The sequence below is a fragment of the Equus przewalskii genome, chromosome 24 (assembly GCF_037783145.1).
Source record: "Equus przewalskii isolate Varuska chromosome 24, EquPr2, whole genome shotgun sequence".
NCBI classification, from domain to species: Eukaryota; Metazoa; Chordata; class Mammalia; order Perissodactyla; family Equidae; genus Equus; species Equus przewalskii.
Genome location: NC_091854.1, coordinates 23,864,777 through 23,878,349, shown reverse-complemented (window position 1 = coordinate 23,878,349; position 13,573 = coordinate 23,864,777). Strand labels below are relative to the sequence as shown.

Here is a 13,573-nt window from a genome sequence, read left to right as displayed (position 1 = left end):
GAAACCTTAAAATTTGGGGTATTATGTTATGAAGCTCTGGATCTTATTTGAATCTTGTTTTACCAGAACTCCTCTGACAAATGTGGCAGGGAAAATGTTATTGTCTCATTACTGCTAGGTGACCATGTTCGCAATTCAGCCTCCATTGGCACTGTAAGGGGAGGAGTCTCCATCCCACCAGGTGGTAGTGATAATACTGATTCTCCAATAGGCCTCTTCTGGCATTATCTCAGCTGTGATAGGAAGAGCTACCTCATTATTGCCAAATGGTGGTGGAAATCTAGACTTCACAAGTGGTTTCCACAGATATCATAAAAGGTGGGGGCCTTTAGCAGTGGTGAAAATTCTGGTTCCCCACTCAGCCTTCTTTGACACCACACTGGCTTGGGTTTGGTGTGCTTCCTTATAGTCTGATAAGTTTGGAAGCTTAGGTTTTCCATTTGACCTTTGCTGTGCTGCCTGTGAATGGGGCTACAGTTTTCTCCAGGGTAATTGTTTGGAGTAGAGTGGTTACTTTCTAAAACTTTTCTGTCTCGCTGGGCAGTATCTTTGCTGGTCCTTTCTTTAGCACAGTAAGTTTTCCTTCTGGCTTTTTATTGTCTGGACTCTTTCTCATTTCCAGGTTGCCTGCTTTTCCAGCACTCAGTTTGGACATGTGAGGCAAAAAGAAAACCCTGGGAACTTATTACCATTTTGTTTCTTATGTCCTGAGGCCCCTAGCCAAGTCTTCCTTCTTCTTTCCACCATTCTGAGTCATATTTGTGTTTATTTTATATATAATATCCAGACCTTTTAGCCATATTTAACAAGAGGAACAAGGAAAAGTAGTCTACTCCATCTTTTCAAAAGCCCAGTGTTCATGTTTTAACCTGCCTTGTATCCGACCTCTCACTGAAGTTATGTACATCAAGGTGTTGCTCAATATATGATAATATAAGAATTCCCTAAATCTTGTTACCCTCATTTGTAAAATTGGGATAATAATATTTATAGCCCAGGATTGCTGTGAATAGTAAATCACATGCATTAAGTAAAGATTTTGGCACAGTGCCTGGAGTTTAATAAATATTCAGTAAATTGTAGCTCTTCAAATAGGAACTGCAACTTCAAAAGATTTCAGTAGAAAAACTGGAACAGGGAATAAAGCAAAAACTAATGTCAAGAATAACGTTAAAGGGAAATTAACATTCAACAAATAATAATGATCCTTAATGTTTTTACTACAAATTATGTTCCAGTCTTTATAACTGTTTTATGTTTAATTCTGAATATCATCTTATGAGGCAGATAATATTATCATGCCATTTAATAGATGAAAACATTCAGGAAAAGAGACATAAGTCTCAGGTTTCAAAGAAGTCAATAGGTGGACAGTTGTAACTCTGTCCAGGCAACATCTCTCCAGAGAGTGATCTTTTCTGAATCTGCAATACCTCAAAATTTCCAACTGACCTCTTCAAATGATATCATGTTAAGTATAAGCATGACTTTTGGGACCACATGAACAAAATAATCTAGACTATTTTGAATTCATTCAAAGAGAGGTATGAACATACAATCCACATCCTATGTGGCAAGGTTAAATTAGCTCTTTACAGCCAATCCATAGAAAATAAGGTTGAGGACAACAAATTGAATTATTTAAAACACTTACAATAGAACAAAAAATAATGGCTATATGCTGAGAACAAAAAACTGATTTGAAAGTAGGAAAATAATCGGTACTCTAGGACAAATTAGACAATGCAGTATCTTACCAAAAAATTTTGCAGATTTATTATCACTTTAGATATTCAAGGTGAGGCATAAGCTACATTAATTCTTTGAGGCTACAAATTCCTTCCCACAGTAATGCTAAAGGAAACAGAAAATGAGACCAGAAATATCCTCCTATTCTAATTTCTCTTAGCTGTGGAACAAATGATTCACTGTTGGTGTTACTATTATAACCACATAGTAAAACTACCTATTAGTGTCTTAAACCTTATTCCATTTGTTTGCTTGCTTATGTAAATGTTTGAGGAGAATGGCAGGGAATTAGGGAAGATTGCAGAATGCACAAAATTCTACTGAAACTGAATGTCCGGTTAAGAACAATAATTGTCAAAATGTGGTCTCTCAACAGCAGCAACTGCATGACCTAGAAGATTGCTTAAAATGCCAATTCTCAGCCTCAACCAAAACTTGGCAGAATCAGAAACTCTGGGAATGGAGCCCCCAAATCTGTGTTTCGAGAAACCCTCTATGTAATACGTATGTTAAAATTTGAAAACCACCACTACAGACAGCATATGTCAGTTTCCTATACTCAATTTCTATTCAGCTGATGCTATTAACTTCTACATGTCAATTCAACCCAGTGAAATTCTAAAACCAATCCTACCAAGGACAGAGACATAAGAGGTACGCTATGTAATAAGTCCTATTGTATGGACCTGAAATATGATTTCCCTTCCATGAGCACCGGGCACTCACTTTCCCACTAACTCATTCCTTGTCGATGACCTTCATGCACCACCACCTTCCTCAATGCTTTGGCTTTGCCATACTACTGAGATGTATCTTAACTTCCTCCACTGACCATCAATTTTTCCTTCAAAGTTCTTTCTTGAATCTCTGCCTCCTTGACTGATATTCTGCTTGATATTCTGTCAAGATGTTCTAGAAGAATAATACATTCCAGATTGAACATTGGCAGAAGGCCATCCTGATAAAGTACATCTAAGTGGAATCCCAGAGCAAGATGAGCAGAAATTATCTAGATGCAGAATACACGAGGAGGAATATGTCTCAATTTTCCAAGGAAGGAGGACAGGGTATTTCAGCACCCAGAAAAAGTGTAGTTGGAAGAGAATGACATGGGGATGAGGTGGGGGAGGATATGTAGTTGCACAGTACTCAGCTTGAGAGTTAGATACTTAAGGCCTTACAAGTCAGGTGAAAGGTATTGAACTGAATCCCAAAGACAATAAAAAAACAAACACAAATGACTCATTGATGATGCGTGGTATGAGGACATTTGCCATTTAGAAATATTGCTCAGAAAACTGCAGATAATTAATTTGAGGAGAATAAGAGTGGATGTCAGGAAAGAAGGCAAGAATCTATGTGGGTTAGGTGAGGGAAAGATGGTGATGACTTGGACTGGAGTGATAGTACTGGAGATAGAGTGTTGCAGGTGGATTTGAGAGATGATTAATTGTTGCCAGAGGGAGTCAAGCATGAAACCTGGTTTCTATTATATGTGGGTTAATAATATCAGTATCACATTTGCAATTCATTTTTTCTTGACATGCAATTATTTTTAGAAGTATTTTTCAAATTCCTATGCAGCATTTGAATATATATACATTTTAGTATTCTCAATATACCTTATTAATCAAGGATTAAAGAAAGCACCAATTCTTAGGAGAGAGTTAAACTCTTGCCAATTGCCATTTGCATTATAACTGGTAACCTTTAGAAACACAGACATTCTCAACATTACACATGATGATACTTTGGACTTGAAGTGAAAGGCTTATGTTCTTTAAAATATGAATGTATCATAGCTGCATAAGACATTCATATTTAAATATTGTTCAGCCACGAGAAAGAAGGAAATCCTACCATTTGTGACAACATGGATGCACCTTGAGGGAACTATGCTAAGTGACATAAGTTAGACGAGGAAAGACAGTACAAAATGCTATCATTTGTATGTGGAGTCTAAAAAAGTTGAACTCATAAAAACAAAGAGTAGTATGATTGTTACCATAGGCAGGGGGTAGAGAAATTGAGGCTATGTTGTTCAAGGGTACAAACTTGGAACTAGTAAATAAATAAGTCCTGGAGAGCTAATGCACAGCATAGTGATTATATTAGACAATACTGTATTATAAACTTGACAACTGCAAGGACACTAGACCTTAATTATTCCCACTACAAAAAAATACATGATGATTATGTGACGTAGTGGAGGTATTAGCTAATGCTATGATGGTAATCACATTGTAATATAGAAATGTATCAAAAGAACACATTGTGCACCTTAAACTTACATGATATTATAGGTCAATTATATTTAAATAATAAAACACAAAGCCATCACAGTTGTGCACTGCTAAAGAAAATCATTTGAAGTCGTAAATAAGAGTTTTGGTAGAATTTTCAATATCATGAAAACTTGGTTTTTAATTTTATTCTTTAATTTAAAAATTTGTGGATTATCTCTCCCTTCAAAGTCAGCCTATATCATATTGGAAAAGTGTTGTTTCAGATTTGTTGCCTGTTTTTTCAGACAGCACACTGAGAGGTAACCTTAGGGGGTCACAGTTTATATTTTATAATTACCAGTAATTCAATTAAAACTGAATCAAGGTCAGGAGATATGGTTTTGACCACCAATTGTTTTATGTGATTAACTTTAACTCACATATCAATTATCCTAATTGCTACTGTATAAATAGCATTCCACAAGGACTGACGCCTAAGGATTTTTTGTATTCTACTCACAAAACAATCACCAACTAAATCTAAATCTCTTCTCTTATAACATAGATTTTCAGCACTAAACTGAAAAAAAAAAAAGTCATTGAACTTCAGTTTCAACTTGGAGATGTAGAGAGCTGAAAAGAGCATTGTTTCCATACTTATAATACGAAAGTTGATGAACAAACTGTATTTTAATATTTTTCTTGATTCTCTGAGAGAACTAAGGCTACAGAGAAAATGAATAACCCAAAATATGGAGAGAGACAGAAACTTGAAGGAAGAAACAAGACTGGAATATTTCTTTACCTAGGGCAGAAGATACAGAACATCGCAGAAAATAGTAAGAAGTTTTACCTAGGAATATTTAGAAATTGTTAAGGTGGAGTGGGCTAGTATGGGAGTGTGAAGACTTTGAAGGTCTCAGACAGGAAATTCATACCCTCTTTTGGCTTTTCCTTGAGGAAATCCTCTACGAGCTCATGGGCTCAACAGAGAGGATAGGAGACAATTCAGAGACAACTTTCTTTGTGGTGCTGACTGGGGGAAGTACACATAAACTCTGTTGAAACTTCACCCATGACCATCTTCCTATCTTCTGTAAGGAATAAGAGCTTTAATATGCAGCAGAAAAGCCAAAAACCCGGAAACAAAAACCTGAAATCTGTATCCTGGGTGCACCAGTGGAAAGCTACTGTGGGTTAGAGATGGCCACAGGGAAAAAGAAAAAGTTCTACCTTTAGGGGAGTGGCAGGAATATATGCCAGAATTACATCTGGAAGGGGACAGGAACATTCATGAAGCCCACAGCTCGAGTCTCAGGTTTACAGTGCCTGCCTAAAACTGTGGCCTAATCAATGATTGCTATTCCATCCCAACCTATCACCAACACAATAAAAAATATCACATAAAACTAAAGTGGAATAGAGGGACAGCTGCGAAAGAATTCTCTCCTGGAAGCAGCACAAAGGAAAGATCCAAATCCAAGTGAGCAACAAATTTATCAAAGAAATTTGAGGCCTCTGGTGTGCTGAGTGTAACCACAGCAACAATAAACTTCGAACCAATCCAACTCCCTACTAAGTGAAAGCAAAGCACTGTATTAAAGACCTAGTAGACAGATGTAGTTATCTGCAAGAATAAAAATATTTCCCTCAGTTCTACTGCCCTACATAACATGTACAGCTTTCAACAACAACAAATGAAAATTTGGGGCATACAGAAAGCACAGTCTGAAGAGACAAAGCAATCCTAAAAACCAGATTCAAATATGATGGATATGTTAGAACTATCAGAAAAAGATACAAAATAACAATAGCAGATATGTTAAAGTCTCTAATGGACAAAGTAGACAATATCATAGAATAAATAGGTATCTTCACCAGAGAGAAGAAAAGTCAACTGGAAATGTTAGAAATCTAGAACACACAATAACAGAGATAAAGAATTCTTTCAGCAGGCTTATCAGTGAAGTTGACACAGACAAGGACAGAATCAGTGAATCTGAAGATAGGCTAATAAAAATTAGCCAACTGAAATGCAAAAAGAAAAAAGAGTGAAAACAAACAAAAATAGAACATAATATCGAAGAATGGTAAGACAATGCTGAATTTAAAAGGGAAATACAAAATACCCCAAATAACCAAAGCAATCTTGAGAAAGAACAAAGCTGGAGGCATCATGTGTCCTGATTTCAAACCATATTACAAATCAAAACAGTATGGTATGGGCATAAAAACAGACACACAGATCAATGGAACAGAATAGAGAGCCCAGAAATAAACCCATACTTGCTAGCATATACGATTAATTAATTTACAACAAAGGAGCTAAGAATATACAACGGTAAAATGGCAGTCTCTTCAATAAAAGGTGTTGGGAAAACTGAATGGCCACATGCAAAAGAATAAAACTGAACCACTATCTTACTCCATACACAAAAATCAACTCAAAATGGATCAAAGACTTGAATGTAAGACTTAAAACCATAAAACTCCTAGATGAAAATATAGGTGGTAAGCTCCTTGACATTGATCTTGGTGATGATTTTTTTGGATTGACACCAAAAGCTAAGGCAACAAAAAGCAAAACTAAACAAGTAGGAGTAAATCAAACTAAAAACCTTCTGCATAGCAAAGAAAGCCATCAATAAAATTAAAAGGCAACCTATGGAATGAGAGAAAATATTTGCAAATTATACATCTGATAAGGGATTAATATCTAAAATATAAGAAAAAACCATACAACTCAATAGCAAACAAACCCAAAAAAATTGATTAAAAAATGGGCCGCAGATCTGAATAGACATTTTTCCAGAGAAGACATAAATAGCCAGCAGGTTAATAAAAAATGCTCAACATCACTAATTACCAGAGAAATGCGAATCAAAACCACAATGAGATAACTCACCACAGCTGTTAGAATGGCTATCATCAAAACGACAAGAGACAAGTGTCAGCGAGGATGTGGAGAAAAAAGAACACTTGTACACTGTTGAATGGAGTGTAAATTGGTACAAACCCTATGCAAAACAGTATGGAGAGGCCTCAAAAAAATTAAAAGTAGAACTACCATATGATGCAGCAATTCTTCTTCTGCATATTTATCCAAAGGAAATGAAAACACTATCTCAAAAAGATATGTGCACCCCCATGGTCATTGCAGCATTATTCACAATAGCCAAGTCATGGAAACAACCTAACCTAAGTGTCCACTGATGAATGAATGGATAATGGAATTGCGTTATTTATATATATTGGTAACCAGAGGAAGGAATACTTACCAACTAATTTTATGAGGTCCGATTCACCCCACCACCCAAACCAGATAAAGATAAGAAATCTATAGAACGACAACCCTCAAGAACATAGACACAAAAACCTCAACAAAATATAAGCAAATTCAATTCTGTAATATATTAAGAAAGGAATGATAAATTACACTCAAGCAGAATTCAGCACAGGAAAGCTAGGCTGATTCAACATTTAACAAACAAACCATAAGTTATGGATTGAAGTAGGTGTCCCCAAAAATTCATATGTTGAAGCCCTAACCCCCAATGTGACTTTATTTGGAGACAGAGCATCTAAAGAAGAAACTAAGCTTAAATGAGGTCATAAGTTTGAGAAGCTAATCCAACATGACTGGTGACGTTGTAAAAAGAAAAAACATACCCAGGATGTGCACACACGGAGAGAAGGTTATGCGAGGACACAGAAATAAGTTGGCTACCTGAAAACCAAGGTGAGAAGACTCTGGGAAACCAACCTTGCCAGCATCTTGACCTTGAACTTCCAGTCTCCAGACTGTAAGAAAATAAATCTCTGTTGTATAAGCCTGTGGTATGCGTTATGGTAGCCCTAGCAAATTAATACACCATGTAATTCACTGTATTAGCAGACTAAATTAAAAAATAACAGTTTATGACCATTCGATATAGAGATAGAAAGCATTAGCAAATTTCACATTCATGACAAAAAATAAACAAAATTCTCAGAAATCTAAGAATCAAAGGGAACTTTTTTAGCCTAGGAAAGGGTGTCTAGAAACCTACAGGTAACATCATATTTAATGGCAATATACTGAATGCTTCCTTTCTAATTTAAAGGTTTCCTTTCTCCTCACACATATTTAACATCATACTGGAAATTCTATCCAATGCAATAAGCCAGGAATAAAAAGGTATACAGTTCAGAAATTAAGAAATAAAACTGTCTGTATTTGCAGAGGATATGATTGTCTGTGTAGAAAAATACCAAGGACCCTTTAAAAGAATTCCTATAACCAAGATTTTAGTCCAGCAAGATCATGCGATACAAGGTTAATATACAAACAACAATAGTATTTCTAGATGCTAGCAATGAACAAATGGACTTGGATATTTTTTAAAATATCCATTTATAATGGGACCAAAAACTGAAGCAGTTAGTACGTTGGATTGGTGTGTTGAAAATTACAAAACACTACTGAAACAAGTCAAAGGAAAACTAAATAAATGGAGATACATACAATGTTCATGGATTGGAAAGCACAGTATTATTAGCAGTCCAATTCTGCTTCACTTTGATCTATATATTCAACACAATCCCAAATAAAATCCTAGCTAGCATTTTGATAAATATGTGTAAGATGATTCTAAAATTCATATGGAAAGGTGAAGGATGTAGAATAATCAAAACAATTCTGAGAAAGAGAAACAAATTTGGAGGATTCATACTACCTGATTTCAGGTATTAGGTAGAGTATGAAGGTACAGAAATCAATATATTATAGTTTTTGTGAAGGGATAGACACAACGATCAATGGAACAGAATAAAAAACTCAGAAATAGACTTACAAAATCATAGGCAGAACTTCCAGTTTCTGATTCTGCATGTAAGAAGCCTGAAAGTAAACTTTTCATCTGTAAACAGGTAAAAAGCTGAACAGCCTGAAAAATCAACAAGTCTTCTTGGATCCATAAGAGAGGGGAGGGAAACCACAGATCAAACTGCTGCCAGCAAGATTGGTGAGACAGACAGGAGAATACAGGGAATCACGGCTTAGTGGAAGCAGAGATTCATGAGCTGAAACCACCGCAGGAACCAGTTCTGGTAGGAAAACCTGAACTGTAATTGATGAATTGTTGGAGGCTCAGGGTGGACAACATTGAGAGTTAAAAACTCCGGCAGGACCCAGTAATGGAGGGCCCCCTGCAATATTGTGAGGTTTACCCCCAGGAGCTCAACCAGGTTAACACAGAAAATATTTGAGAAAAATCCTCTTGGGCTTCTGGCAGGGGAAGGAGAGAAGAGACCACTTTTAGCACACAGCACTCTGTTCTTCTTAACAAGGCCAGGCCTCAGGGGAAACCAGTTAAGCAGAATCTAACACTACAGTGTATTAGCAAAACCAAACTCACCTGGGGAAGAGAAATAAACTTCAGTCAGCGCCGGCCTTCTGCATGAGAGAATTCCTTGAGTATTTTCCAATATTTAACTTCAGTCTGCTTTGGCCATCCCATCCCAGGAGGAGAAAAAAAATGAGAAACACTTGTGAAGTTTACAATCCAGAATCATAGGTTTGCTAAAAGACTGAGACCTAATCACAGGATTATAGCGCCCTTCCCTTCCCCTGACACCTCAGCACCACATTACTAAAAGCCTATTTGCAGCAGTTCCTTTTAGCTAGTACAGTCCGCCTGGCTATCAAGAAAAATTACAAGGCTTACCAAAAGGCAAAACATGATTTGAAGATACAGAGGAAGCATCAAACCAGACTTGGCAGAGATGTTCAAATTATCAGACCAGAAATTTGAAATATCAGTGATTAATATGCTAAGGGCTCTAATGGATAAAGTAGATGACAAGCAAAAGCAAATGGGCAATCTGACTAGAGAGATGGAAATCCTAAGAAAGAACCAAAAAGAAATGTTAGAGATAAAAAAAAAAAGACTAACAGAAAGGAAGAATGCCTTTGATGGACTTATTAGCATACTGGACACAGTGGAGGAAAGAATCTCTGAGCTTGAGGATATGTCAATAGAATCCTTGAAAACTGAAAAGTAAAAAGAATAAAGACTAAAAAAAACAAGACAGGATACTAAGGACTGTGGAAAAACTACAAAATATGTGACATACATGTAAAGGGAATATTGGAAGGGGAAGAAAGAGAGAAAGGAACAGAGAAATATTTGAAACAATAACGACTGAATTTCCCCAGGTTAATGTCAGACATCAAACCCCAGGTCCAGGAAGCTCAGAGAAAACCCAGTATAATAAATGCCGAAAAACCTACAGTCATGTGCCACATAATGATGTTTTTGTCAATGATGGATTGCATATAGGTGTATGTTCCCATAAGATTAGTACAATATGGTTTAGGTGTGTAGTAGGCTATTCCATTTAGGTTTGTGTAAGTACATTCTATGATGTTCACACAATGACAAAATTGCCTAATGACCCAGTTTTCAGAAGGTATCCCATCGCTAAGTGATGCATGACTGTATAAACACATGTTCAAATCACAGAAAATCAATGATAAAGAAAAAATCCTAAAGCAAATGAGAGTGAAAAAAATACTTATCTATAGAGGAATAAAGATAAGAATTATAATCCAACTTCTCTGAGAAATGTGCAAGCAAGAAAAGAGAGGAGTCAAGGATTTTACGTGTTGAGAGAAAAAAGACACCAACCTAGAAATCTTTTTCCTGAGAAATCATCCTTCAAAAGTGAAGGAGAAATAAAAACTTTCTCAGATAAACAAAAGTTGCGGGAATTTGCTGCCAGTAGACTTGACTTGCAAGAAATGTTAAAAGAAGTTCTTTAGAGGGAAGGAAAATAAAATAGGTCAGAAACTTGTATCTACATAAAGAAAGGAAAAGCACCAAAGAAGGAATATATGAAGGTAAAATAAAAACTTTAATTTTTCTTATTTTTTATTGGTCTAATGGATACCATTTTATTCAAAATAATAATAGTAACAATGTATTTAATTATGTATACTTACGTAAAAAATATAGAAGAAATGAGGGAAATAGAAAATCGCCATTAAAACACAGTAATCATTGCTACAGGAAGGATCCACTGACGAATAACGTAATTAGAAGGAATACTTTAAGGAAAAACAGAATAGTTTCATAACCTCAAAGTATCTCCCCCAAAATATTTCTTAATTACTATAGTTGATTAAATTATGTCCATAAAATCTTTGATATTTCTCTCTCCAGGTGGTGGAGCTTAATTCCTCTCTTCTTCAGTGTGGAATAAGAATGAGTGCCTTGTTTGTCACAAATAGAACACGGAAAGAGAAAAGTTGTAACTTTACAGTGGAGGAACCTGGTAGACATCACCTTAACCATGTCACCAAGGTTAAAATGACCACCAATAAATCACATTATCATATACTTATGCAATGAGAAGGACATTTCCCCTCTATAGTATAATCTTCCCCCAAATGCTTAGTCCCCGTTTAATTACAAGAAAACATCAAACAAACACAAGTTGAGGGACATTCTACAAAACACCTGAGCAGTACTCTTCAAAAGTATCAATGTTATGAAGGACAAGTAAAGACTGAGAAAATTTCACAGATTGAAGGAAACTAAGGTGAAATGATAATTAAATGCAACATGGTAAACTGGATTGCATGCTATGAAATAAAAAGGATATTAGTGAAAAAAATTGAAATCTGAATAAAGTATACAATTTAGTTAATATCATTTTCCCAATACTATTTTCCCAGTTTTGATAAATTTATGACAGTTATGTGAGATGGAAGCTGTGGTATATAGGAGCTCTCTGTACAATCTTTGCAAACTTTCTCTAAATCTAAAATTATTTCAAAATAAAAAGTTAAAAAGTCACAGAGCCTTATATAAGGCCAAACATAAGCCTAGGGCTGATTTAAACTTTCATTATTCGTTGTTTTAGACAACTCTAAATTGATCTATCTATTAAGATACATAGGGGCTATTAACTTTTCTTCTATATCGTATGCCACTGATATGTGATGACAAAGAGTGCCATTTGATAGAGGAATTCTGCCAACTGCTAATTCTGTTTTCTCTCTGAGCATATTATTTGTCCGGTTTTCTAAGACTCTTGGCAGTAGTTTATGTCATGTCTGTCAATGCAATGTAGATTGCAAACTTTGAATGATTCTTCTATAGCCGGTCTTCTGTATTTACTGACAAAACTCCTTTTCTTAACTAGAAAATATTCATTTGTAGTTTCTTTGGAGAAATGAAAGAATTTGATTGGCTTATCAAGGAAATTACCATGATTAATTTAAAAGTATCTGAAAATCTGTGATGATGTAGTAGCATTTTTGGAAAAGTCTCATAAGAGACAATAAACTTTGGATTGGAGCAAACTAATCATTGCTCCAACAAAATTATGTGCAGAAATTTCTGTTTTTACAGATTTACAGATGCATTAAACTTTCAGATTCATGTATCTAGCGCAGTTACATTATATTTGTATAGTGCAGCCCCGTTGGCTATGATTACAACTTGATTCTGATTTCCAGTATTTCATTGCTACTTTCACTTCTTCAGTGAGCCATTTTTAAGCCATAGATACATCATTTTAAATTGGAAATTTACAGAAAGTCTTCTTGGCAAACAGAAAGTCTTCTGTTTAAGGTCCTACAAAGCTTCAATCAAGATATTAGCTGGGTTACGTTCTCATCTAGAGGTTTGACTAGAGAAGAATTCATATCCAAGCTCTCTCAAGTTGTTGCCATAGTTTATTTTCTTGTTACTGTATGAGTGACCGCTCTCGATTTCTGTAAATTGGAAGTTGCTTTCAGTTCCCAAGGGTCACCCACAGTCTCTAGAGGCTTCCCACAGTGCTTTGTCACATCTGCTACTCCAAAATGGTTGCGTCCTTCATCAGGCTTGCAAGGAGAGGTTTTTTTTTTTCCAGTCAATCCAAGATAGAGTCTTATATAAGGTCACTTAATCACTCGAGTGACATCCTATCGCCTTTGCCATATTCTATTTGTTAGATCCAAGTCATAGGGCCTATCCACACTCAAGGGGAGGTGATACACAAAGGCATGGACACCAAGAGGTAGAGATCACTGGGAATCACCCAGGGTCTGTCTGCCACAGCGATGTAATATAACAATATCTTCACAAAACAGAAATGAAATAAGTGAAAATGCCAAAAGACAAATCATGTGAAATTATGCTTGTTGAGAATATCCACAGAATGTTAGCTAAAAGAGTCTTGTAAAATAACACCAACCTTTACAGATTTTATGATTATTAATAACTTAATGGGAATGTATGTAAAATGATAATTAAATTTACAGATCATATGTATCCATGCAAATATATTTTTCTCTGAAACCCCTAAAATGCCTATAAGCCATTTAATAGATCACCTGAGATCACCAGTGTTCTGCCAACTCTTCTTTAAGAAACAGCTCCTGGAGTATGGATCTCTTATTAGACAGTAGTCCCTGTTAAATCATCAAGATAAAGATATGGATTTGGAGCATTTTCCTTGCTCTAATTACGAAGTGTTGCTATGATATCTTTTTCTTTTCGTAAATTGCTTCTTGGTTATTATTTCAGTTATTGTAAAATATGGGGTAAAACTGTTGCAACAAGCAACAT

General features: G+C 35.7%; 1 long non-coding RNA gene across 1 annotated transcript in view; it reads right to left on the bottom strand.

Moving 5' to 3' along the window:
- Positions 1-7,701: 7,701 nt before the first annotated feature.
- LOC139079100 (uncharacterized) overlaps positions 7,702-13,573 on the bottom strand; it is a 163,733-nt gene continuing 157,861 nt past the window's right edge. The window contains exons 5-6 of the long non-coding RNA XR_011532407.1: positions 9,371-9,454; positions 7,702-7,775 (exon numbers count right to left, since the gene is read on the bottom strand). This is a non-coding gene — a long non-coding RNA (uncharacterized lncRNA). The remainder of the gene's footprint in view (positions 7,776-9,370; positions 9,455-13,573) is intronic.